Here is an 11,770-nt window from a genome sequence, read left to right on the forward strand (position 1 = left end):
TAGTACTAATAATCCACTATTTGGATCTTCCTCTGTAATTAAAGTATGTATTTTATTAGTAAAATTATATGGATTTTCTCCCATGGATACCAAGTGTTGAAATTCCATTGGAAAATTTTCCTTATAAGCTTCCCATAATGCTTTGGCTGATTCTCCTAAAAAAGTTTCTAAATATTTATACATTGTTTCTGCGTCTGTATCATTATATGTTTTTATATAGTCTGCTACTACTATTCATTTCCAAAGATCTATTATTTTACCTTTATTTTATATAGTGGCGTATAGTGGTAATTAGTAAAACGTATAGATGTCTCTCCCCTATAATTAGTGTACATTAGGTGAGATTCTGGCTGTAGAATCTTTTTTCTATTAAAATCTTCTAAATTCCATTCTATCCCTGCATATTCTTCAGGATTTATTTTTATGGGTTTTATTAGTCTTATTCCTCTATTTCCCATTACTTCTACTACATCTTCTACCTTAATTTTAAATTTTGTATTACTATTATTAGTCATTTTTCCTAGAAATCCTACGCACATTAATAAATTATTACCGTCACACATCTCTTAATATCCCTTGGTCTGTATTCCTATTTTTATGTGCTTTCCAAATTCTGCTAAATTCATTATAAAATCTGGGCTAATATAAAAGATTCCTCCATTATTTGTCATGTCTACTTCCGTTAATCCTATTATTGATTTTTTCATGTCTGACCATCTATCGTCATAAATTACTATTAAAACTTTAGTTCCTAAGTTCTTTCTAGTTAATCCTTTTAATCCTACTACTATTAATCCCATATGCATTAAACTTCTTCCAGTATTTTTTATTTGTCTTACAGCCGCTGGATCTATTAAACTTATTGTTGTAACTTTAGTTCCTATGGCTGATAATTGTTCTTCTCTATAATGTCTATATAATTGTGTTGTACTTGAGAACTGTCCTATATTTTATAAAGTTTTTGGTTTTAATAGTTTTAATTGGTTTTGTTGAAAAATTTGTATATCTCTATCTACGTCTATTACCTCACTTAGCTGTTGATTGTTTTCTTCTGGTCTTCTCCTATTTAGGATTCTTGATAAAAGGTTATTACCTATTCTATTGTCTGAAAAACTTACTCTGGGTCTTTCTTGTTCTTGCCTTTCTGGTCCTCTTTCGTTTCTTGGTCTAGTTGAAAGAAAGTCCATTTTTGTGGTTTTCTAATTACTTTAACTTTTTCTTTCTGAGGTGTTATTTCAACCTTCTTCAATTGTTCTATTAGTTCCTCAACTTCTTTATTCTTTGGGGTTTCTATATTTTTCTCTTTTTGTGTTTCACTTATTATTCTTAAGCGCTGGCTTATTATTTCTAACCTTGGAATTATTGCCTGCTCTACGTTCTTAGTTATTTCTAATAATAAAGAAATTATAGTAATATTCTGTTTTAGTACTATTTGATCAGATTTAGCGGTAGGTATATAGTCTATATAGTCGTGTGGTAAAGATATAGATTTTTCTATTAACTCTGAGGCTTCTTGTTGAAGTATAGTTAATTTGTTCATGAAAGAGTAATTTCTTTAAGCTCTTCTAGTGTCCTTTTCAAATCTTTAATATCGCTATTTAGTTTTTCTATTTGTTGTGTCGTTTGTGTTATTATCTGGTTTGTCTTTATTTCAATTTCTTTGGGTTTTTTCTAGACTAGCCTTAATTAGCTTTTCTATTTCAGTCTTGATTGGCGATTTTTCTAATTTCGATTTGTTAATTAAAATCTGAATTTTTCGTTCTAATTCTAATTCTTGCGTTTTTAAGTAATCAAAATTCCGCTATAATTTTTCGAACTTCTTCTTTTGATTAGTTTGAGAAACTTCTATGACTTCTAATAGTCTAGTAATATGTTTATTATTTTCTTGAGTTTTTTTCACTAAAATTTATGACTAAATCAACTAGTGTATTAAATTGTTTGTCTTCGTTATGTAATATATGTTCTCCGTTACTAAAATTACACTTTATAATACTATGATCTTTTAATGCTCTATATTTCTTTTCTGGGTATATTCTTAAGTCTAAATTTTCTAGATTCTTTAGTGTATCTATTTTATCAAAATTTGTTTATTATCCTAAAGGAATTCTTATTTTACAAATTTTCTTTTGATACTCTATATTATCTGTAAGTCCTTTTATATCTTCTCTTATGCCTTGTAATTCCCAAGTTATAGCCGAAATTGTATATTCGTTAATTTGGCTTTGTAACAGTCTATTTTCTATTAGGGATGACAAAGTTTCTATATTTATTACTTCTAAAATATGAACTTACTGCTTTTTCAACTTTTCTATATTCTCTTCTTTTCTCTATATCTCTATATAAAATACCAATGGTTTATAGCTATTTGTCTAACAAAGGGTAGTGTTCTTATAAAAATAACTAATATGGCTTAAATCGTTCCTGGATCTGCTTTTGAGAGTATTTCCTAGATCTTATATGTCCTAATAATTTATATTCTAAACCTGATATTATATCTATTAATTCTTGTAATCTTAACTGATTCTCTTTAGTATTACTTAGTCTGATATATTCCTGATATAGTTTTTTCTAGCTCTTGTTTTACCTCTAAATAATTATCTTGCATTACCCTAAGGGGATAAATTTTACTTTTTGCTCTAGATGTCTAATACGATCTTCAGCTCTAACTATCTCGTCGTTGATGAAAAATATTTCCCAATTAAGATTATTTCTTAAACTTAGTATTGTTATATTATTATGTAAGTCTCGGTGATGGACTATGTCTATGTATCTATGTATTCAGTTAAAAACTTTCTTGTTTGTCTAAGATTTGTAAGTCTTTTTTGGGTGAAATATATCATACCATAATTATAACTTATATATTGAGTAAAACTATGTTGTCTCATATAATCTTGTCTATAAACAGGTATAGCAGTTCGTCTTTTTAGTCTAGCAGAAAATGGTTTTCTCATAAAATGTTGTCTAAAATATAGGTTTAAGATATAGGTTTAGGTCCAAAAATCTTTTTGCTCTGATACCAAAGTGATTGGGGGGGGGGGGGGGGTGGGGGGGTTATGTTTTTTGTTTCGATATTTTTTTTTCAATAAAATATAAATATTGGTATATATATATATCACCTCTTATACGTTCCAAAAATCAGGGGATACATTCCCAACCTTAGCTGGTAGAATAATCAATTTGTCATCATCAGAACAAGCAACACAAGAGAATTCTTGAAAAATCTTTTATATCTTCAATATATAACCACATGAATTCTCAATTATTTTTGCATCACATTTGAATCGGGATGGCCGACCGGTCATGCCAACTGATATTTCTTTCAATAAACTTCTAGCTAACTATCGCATGTGATTCCATCATTATGCTTCTATTTGTGTAGTTCAAACAAGAGGAAAAGACGGGTAACCATTTAAATAAATATTTATAACCCGCTTCAATTGTAGTAATATGAAGATACTAAATCTTTCCATAATATATAGTCTCAATATAATTCATTTTCTACCAATTTCTTTTGAAACTTTTTCTTTTGAGACTTACTAAAATATCAATATTATAAACAACTTCATTCCTCTGAGTAGTAACAAATTGTCTCTTTCAGAGCTTCCAATTAATTATGTACTACCACATATTTCATAACACCATCCATATGGTGAACATCTCCTTTTAGGGAATAATTGCCATTATGGTCATAGAAAAAACTTTTATAAGTAAGACTTATTTCTTACCTTTGTCCTTTGGTAATTCATGATAAGACATACCACAATATTTGTGACGTACTAAAAGTACATGACCAATGACCTTTTGTTCCAAAATAAAATTTCTTTATTTCTCTCAAAGCTCCCATAGAGGTGAGTTGTCGTATTTGTTTAACCATACATGAGCATGTTCTTATCCATAATTTTTATCTCATCTTGATAGATTCACTTTGAATAATGGTCGAGCATTCACGATGCTTATCAGAAATCACATTCTCTTCAAGGAATTGACTATAACCATTTGTACGTGCTTCATAAATTTTTCTTATAAACTCTTTTTCATGTCTTGGATTTATCACATTTATATGACCCACCTCAATATCACTTTGAAATTTTATCCCTTCATATTGATGGAGGATTTATAAATTGTAATCAAATTAGGCCGCACGACAACCTCGTGCCCAATGACCTTTCATACCACGTTGAGGTAAAAATTACCTTCACCTTTTGAAGGACCATTTTGAGAACTCATAGTGTTCTTCCTTTTATAGTTATCACATGATGACAATTATTATTTTTTCATTTCACGCCCACATTCGTATATTTATCCACTTATCTTCATTGAGACTTATTGGCACTGCTACCACATTCACATCAGGGAATGGAGCATATCCAACGGGACGAGCTTCATTACTTTTCGCCGAAATTACATTATTTTTCCTTAGTCATCATTATATCATCAATTTGGTGCATTGGGACTCAAATCCAACGCCTTACTCATATAGATGCGTGTTAAGCCATATTAATGCAATGGGACTCGAATCCAATCTCTTATCATCATGATGCATCGGGACTTTAACCCAATGTTTTACCCTTTTGATGCGATGGAACTTGAATTCACCGTCTTATGCTCAACCAATGACATAATAGGCCAAACCGAATTTCACTCTGAACCCTTTAAAAATTTACAATTCTGTAATTATAGGCGTAAATAATATTAGTCACAATATCACTTCAAATCACTATATATAAATTGTAACCTCTAAAGTCTAAGTGAATATATAAACTTTTATTATCCAGCTATATTCCTTCGTTGTGGGAGTGGTGATGAAATAAATTGCCAAGTAGAAATATGTTACACCCCGTAGTTTCGTACGTGAAAAATTTTAAGTGTTGGACGTTACAAGTTCAGCTGACCGAGCAGAAACGCGTGCTACAGTAATTGCTACAGTACTGCTACAATCTGCTACAGTACCCGACCTGAACCACACTTGTAAATACCCCTCTAACCCATTAATTTTCATATATTTTCACCATTTTCTCATTCTCCACTCTTCTAGAGAACTCTTGAGAGTTCTACAACTTTCCATAACCCTCCATAATTTTCTATAATTCTCCCTAATCTTCCATAATACTCCATAATCTTTCATAACCTTTCTAAATCATCAAGAGAGAATATTAACATCAAAACCTCAAGGAAAATTTATGGAAGATAATTGTTCTTGTTTCATCTTAAGGTGGTGTTGAACTTGATTTTGGAAAGGGGTGAATAAAGTGAAGTTCTTCTACTATAAGGTATGTTCTTGCTATTATTTACATGATTAAGATGATGTAAAGGTTTAGCAATTCTTGGAAAGGAAAGAATCATAGGAGAAAATCATAAAGAGTTGAATTAAAGTTGATGGCCATGAGGTGAGTTTGAAAGAGAATTTTGGATTAATTTGAGACTAAATTGAATATAATTCTTTGATTATGGTATTATGGATGTTGTTATGGTTGGTTTGAATATTGGAGAAACATCGTGGGGGATGTTTTATGGAATATATTGGTATTGATATGGTTGTTGATGTTGTTGGTATTGTTTGGGAGCTGTTTTGGTATTTGGAGGAGGTAAAGAATATAGGAGAGATGCTGCCGAAATTTCGGCAGATTCTAGAAAGATTTATTTGAAGGACTAAGACAAGCGCATAAAGTCGTGTCTAACAATAGTATAAATTTTCTTTAATATAGATTTACGAGTCTGGGAGGACAAGCGTTGAGTAGTACCAAAAAGGTATGTTAAGGCTCGTCCCTTTCTTTCAAAGGCATGATTCCTATGTTATGATTCCATAAATGTTTCTACAACCTCCTTGTTTTCAAAAGCTAGAAGTTCATGACTCTTAAAGCTTCTTATGACGTTAAATGAAAAATGTTCTATGATGATTGTGACGATGATGATTCTCTTCTAGAAACTCTGAAGCTATGATTTGAGAGCATTATGAGATTATTGAGCCGTTCCATGTATCTCTTGATATTACTTATTGTTGATGGTCTCATCTCATGTCATTCGTTACTTCGAGGTGAGATATAGCGAAGATAACGATTATATTTTTAGTGCTACCTAAGTTCATGATTTTCGAGACTCCCGTGACATTATCGATTTCATCATACGATGGTTAATTCTTCAAGGAATGATATAGTGACGACGGTAGTGCTAATGATGACGTTGGTTTCATTTATGTATTTTTATGTGTATGTATGTATGTATGTATGTATGTATGTATGCATTGCATCCCACTGATCAGTTGGGGATAACACCGCGCCAACATGGCCGGGCAAGATGATATTGTGCCAACATGGCCGGGCAAGATGATACCATGCCTACATGGCCGGGCAAGATAATACCATGCCTACATGGCCGGGCAAGATAACACCGCGCCTATATAGCCGGGCAATATAATACCACGCCTATATAGCTGGGCAAGATGCTATATATACTACTGTGCCTCTATGGCCGGGCAAGATGCTATATATATTACCGCACCTATATGACCGGGCAAGATAGCACCGAGTCCCGAAAGGGCCGGGTACGGATATGACAGATGTATGTATAGTAAGTGTATGTGAATGCATATGTATGCATGGATGTGTATGAAATATTTTCCTGTATACGAGTAGTTTACATGACAGAGATCTTAAGAGGAATACGAGGTATAATTACTTACTTTATCTTATGTTATCTTCATTCTGATATCATACTACTCTTCATGCCTTACATACTCAGTACATTGCTCGTACTGACGTCCCTTCTTGTGGACGCTGCGTTCATGCCCACAGGTGTAGATAGACGAGACGAGGATCTTTCATCGTAGGCTGCCTTCAGGTACCAGTTTTGGTTGGTGAGCTCCACTTCTTCCTGGAGCATTGTCGAGTCTGAGTTGCATATGTTTTTTTGTGACAAGAGGGTATGTCGGGGGCCCTGTCCCAACTTATATACTTCAGTCATGTTCATAGAGGCTTTGCAGACAGTTCCTGTGTACAGCTTAGTCATAGTGTGACAGTAGTAATGTCGGCATCATGGGTCTATTGTACATTTACTTATGCATGATATTATATTCATATTAGCCTCTTGATCTTATTGTTACCATTCGAGACATAGAGGATGTGAGTTATAAGTTGGTTCGCTCGGTTTTCGCAAGGTGCCGGGTGCCAATCACACCTTACCTAGGGTGGGGTGTGACAAAGTGGTATCAGAGCAGTTCTGTCCTAGGGTTGTTTGCAAGCCGTGTCTAGCAGAGTCTTGTTTATGGTGTGCAGTGCACCACACTTATAAACAGGAGGCTGCAAGATATTTAGGAAAGATTGACCCTTCTTTCTCATCTTAGATCGTGCCATAGAGCTAAATCACATGATATGATGTCCCTGATTCTAACCCCAAATGTTTTGATCATGGATAAGCAGTTGATTATGCCACTACGAGATAATTGCTGAGAATTGAAGTTGTTCATTCGAAAGGTATGTTTCCTGTTTTATTAATATGGATAGACGTTGATATAAGAACTTGAGCAAGATATTATGGGTATTTGTGATTGCTTTGTGTGCATTGGATGTGTTTTCTGGACTCTGTACAGGAATGAGGTAGTAAGAATTATAGAGAAAACTCTGCCAAAATTCTCACAAATTGAATTGTTTGCATGTTTATAGAGAAAGAGTAAAGGAAAAATATGACCATCAGCCATTTGGTAAGTCATGATTGAAGGAACAACTATGAGATGCTTTCAAGGAAAAGTTTCAGAATGATTTTAATTTAATTTAAAGGAGGAACCCTGGAGGGAAAAATGATTAGCAGTTAAAGAAACTGGAATGAGTTGTATCCGAGATTTCGGGGGATTGAGACCTATTGGCCAAAGGTAGACGGTGATGGCATAAGACAATGGACTTTGAATAGAGATACGATTACAAAGGAAACAGGACGAAAATACGAGGAATAAACAATACTAACATCTAGTATTCTTAAGAAAATACTAACATCTAGAAAAAAATAGATTATTTTGGCTAAACTATTCTTAATTAAAGACCTAACTAATATAGTTTCTTGATTACAGATTCACTTATCTAAATAGAGGCAAATTTGAAATATTAATTCCTCCATAATTATGTAAGTAAGCACTTATTTTGAATCAAAATAAAAAAGCTAAAGCGACCACTTATTATTAATCGGAGGGAGTAAGAATAAGAAGAAATCCACAAAATACTGCTTTAGTGTCAAACTATGCACCATTACAAAGGCCAAAGTGAAAATTGTTTGAGGAAAGGGAATGAGGGCAATAGCTAGCCCACGTGTAAGAGCTCAATAGGACAAACATAAATGTGAGGACGACAAAATCTTTTCATCCGCGCTTATATACAATAGTAATATTTTATTATTAAAAGCCAAGAAAAAAAGCACTACATTAAGTCAAGTGGCAGTCTAGAAAAAAGCCACATGTAACTTATTAACTAATTAACTACTAACTAATACTAACTAATTCAAGTGGCATCATATAAAATAGACACATAGTAAGTTTTGAACTAAATATTGGACGCGAAATGCGGCACTTTTAATTAGATTAGACGTGGAAGTTTTTTTTTTTCCTTTTAATTTTTATGCTATGCTAAGTTACGTGGAAGTTGGACGTAAGGTTGTAACTATCAAAATGGAAGCAAAGTAAATCTGCAAAATGTTTTAGCTATTTGAATACAAAATGTTTGTTAATGCAACCTTTGTTTTTAAATGAATTTGAAAAAAAAAATCTCCAGAAAATATAGCAAAATAAACACAAGTTGTTTTGGCTCCTTCCCTTCTTTTCTCTTTGATTTTCATTAATACAAATCAACATCCTAATCGGTTGAGGTTTTTGAATTTGAAGTTGATTATAACTTCTCTTAGTGTTTTACAGTTTTATCAATTTTAATGTTGAATTATTTGAATTAAAAGATAATCTAATAAATTTTAATTGAGATATAAAGTTATTTTGAATTTTAACTTGGAGCTAAATATATGATTTTTTAAAATACCATATAATTGATATATAAGTCTTTTAAATTTAAAGATAAATTTAATGCCTACAGTTTTGATATTCAAGTAATTAAAATTTCTTACTTTTATCCTTTGCATCATCGTAATTGTAGGACTTTTCTGAGTTACATTTTATTTGAGTCTACCAATTAATTTTTCTTAGGGAGGGGATGGAAATGAAAGTCTAAAAATAGTTAGCTAATTTCTTATCTCTGTATTTTAACTTTTTATCTTTAAAAGATCTTCTTTATTTTTACAAAAAAAACCTAACTAAATTACCCCATTTCCCCCGAACTCCACTTCATTGTGATGATTTTCCACATCATCACACCACCTAGGTGCCACTTGGCACATATATTTGCCATGTGGAATGGTTATATAAGAGGATGACTAGATATTATGGGAAGATTCTAGAGGCATATGAAGATTTCCCTTGGAAGACCCTAGAATTCCATGGATTTGCATGGAAAGTCCTTGTAATACTGTAGTTGTGTAGAGGTTTCTAGAACAAGGGCTTATTGTAAATATGTAGGGACTTGTACAATAATTATTATTTGCATATTAGTCCCTAGGTGAGTAGTATAAATAGAGAGACATTCATTTGTAAACTATCAAGCAAAACAATTCAAGTTCTCTCTAATACAAGTTTTCTTTAGCAATTTTCTCTTGTCTTATTCATCTATTATTCCCTTAAGGATCTTGAGTGTAGTAATCTAGGCTGACTTGACATAGCAAGATCGTGAGCAGGTTGTGCAGGAACGCCAGCGAGTTATCAAGTGCCGCACGTGCATTTAGTTGAAGACTAAGGATGTGACAACGTGGTATCCGAGCGAAGGTTACGACTAAGAGAGTGACAGACGACGGAGAAATCAGCGCTGCTAAAACCCAAGCCAACGTTATCCAGGATGCCGGTGGCAAGAAGGGCCATAATAAATAGAGGAATGCCGCCAACAAGAGCCAAGAGATGCCGCCAGAGGTTGTGCCAAACGAAGGGCTTACATCCCAAGAACCATCTATCACTGAGGCGAGCGAGGATGACGTGGAGGTCCTATCCGAGGACGTATCGCTCGGTAACGAATAACTTATGAAGGTTAATGTGGGGATGGACACCATTAACATATCTGGCCAACGTTTAGGGAAGGTGGAGGGCACCCTTAGCGTTCTTGAGGGAAACACTGTTGAAGAGATTGAAAGCATCCGAAATGACCTTGAAGGGAGTATGCGGGCCGAGATTGAGGTAAAGCAAACCATCATTGTCATAGAGTGCAGACTCATGGTGGCGTTGAGTACTATCGGTGCCATGAGGGCAAAGATAGTGGCACTTGAAGAGCAGGTAGACGCTGGCATGATCGAGGAAGCTAGCAATGCTGTTGTAACAAGGGAGGCTAAGATCGAGGTTCCCAAGCCACCAGTGTTCAAAGGGTTTCGTGATGCACAAGAAGTGAAGAACTTTATTTGACACTTGGAGAATTATTTCAAGCATGGCAAAGTTAGGGACGATGAGGCCAAGATCAACACTACTGTGTTGTACCTATTAGAGACTGTACGTGACTATGTTGTCACGACCCATTCTGGAGGGTTGCAACGGGCACCCGAGACTTACCTGCGGGGCACCACCATGACATACATCCATAAGCATACTAACATACATAAGTGGGCTAGGAGGGCCGACTATGTGACAAACTGAATAAAGGAGAAGGATACTTGACAATAAACGACCCCAACATGATATACATGAGATATACTAGCTTATGAGGCCGATATGAACATCTATACAACACATCTATATACATGAATTCGGTCTACAAACCTCTAAGGAGTACATAATCATCATAAGGTTGGGACAGGCCCCTCCATACCCATAAAAATCCATACATATCCATACTGACCCAAAAAGGCAACTCCGGAGGAAGTGGAGTGCGATGACACTATCTGCTGAGCTGGTAACCTTCTGGGAGGACAGTCAACCTATATATCAGGACCTGTAGGCATGAAATACAACATCCCCAGGCAAAGGGACGTCAGTACGAATAAAGTACTGAGTATGTAAGGCATGAAAGTAACATAAAGGAGACATGAGAGCAACATAAGGTAGAAAGGATACAACCTATAGATTTGAAATGTATCTGAGGGCCATGATGTGCATAAGTACTGTATATATGCATATATAACGCCTGTTCATACATATATATGCATATATAATGCATGTCAAGCCTCTGTGGGCAACCCATCGTATCATATTGGCCTCTGTGAGCATAATCATTATCATATAACCAACTGATCAAGTGGTAGTGCGTAAACAACGCCCTAACCTTTCCCATAACCCATATGGATATCATATAAGTATACGCGTATATAACGCCTGTGTGGTCATGGTATTATATATATATATATATGGGTGTTTCTAACCTATAACGTGAAGGTTGTAGGTTAGCAACCTACCCATTTTTTAGTTCACTTAAATGTCCCTGCTATCTCATCAAATACATGGGCTTTCTTGTCTTTTCACCCATATTCCCCATTTTTCCCTCCCTGCATCGCCCAATATCTTCCTTCCCTTTTTTTTTTTTTTACTTTATTCCCTCTTCTTTCATATTCAAATCTATCAGTCCATTGCTAATTGCTGCTTTTCTCTACAGAATTCAACTATTAAATTTTACTATGTCATACTCAAAGCCTAAATAAATTGAATAACTTTATAACAAGGCATTAATTTTTCAGTGCAATTCCTCTTCTTGCCCTGGTTTTTTTGCTCTCA

This window comes from Lycium barbarum, chromosome 10 (genome assembly GCF_019175385.1).
Source record: "Lycium barbarum isolate Lr01 chromosome 10, ASM1917538v2, whole genome shotgun sequence".
In the NCBI taxonomy this organism is placed as follows: Eukaryota; Viridiplantae; Streptophyta; class Magnoliopsida; order Solanales; family Solanaceae; genus Lycium; species Lycium barbarum.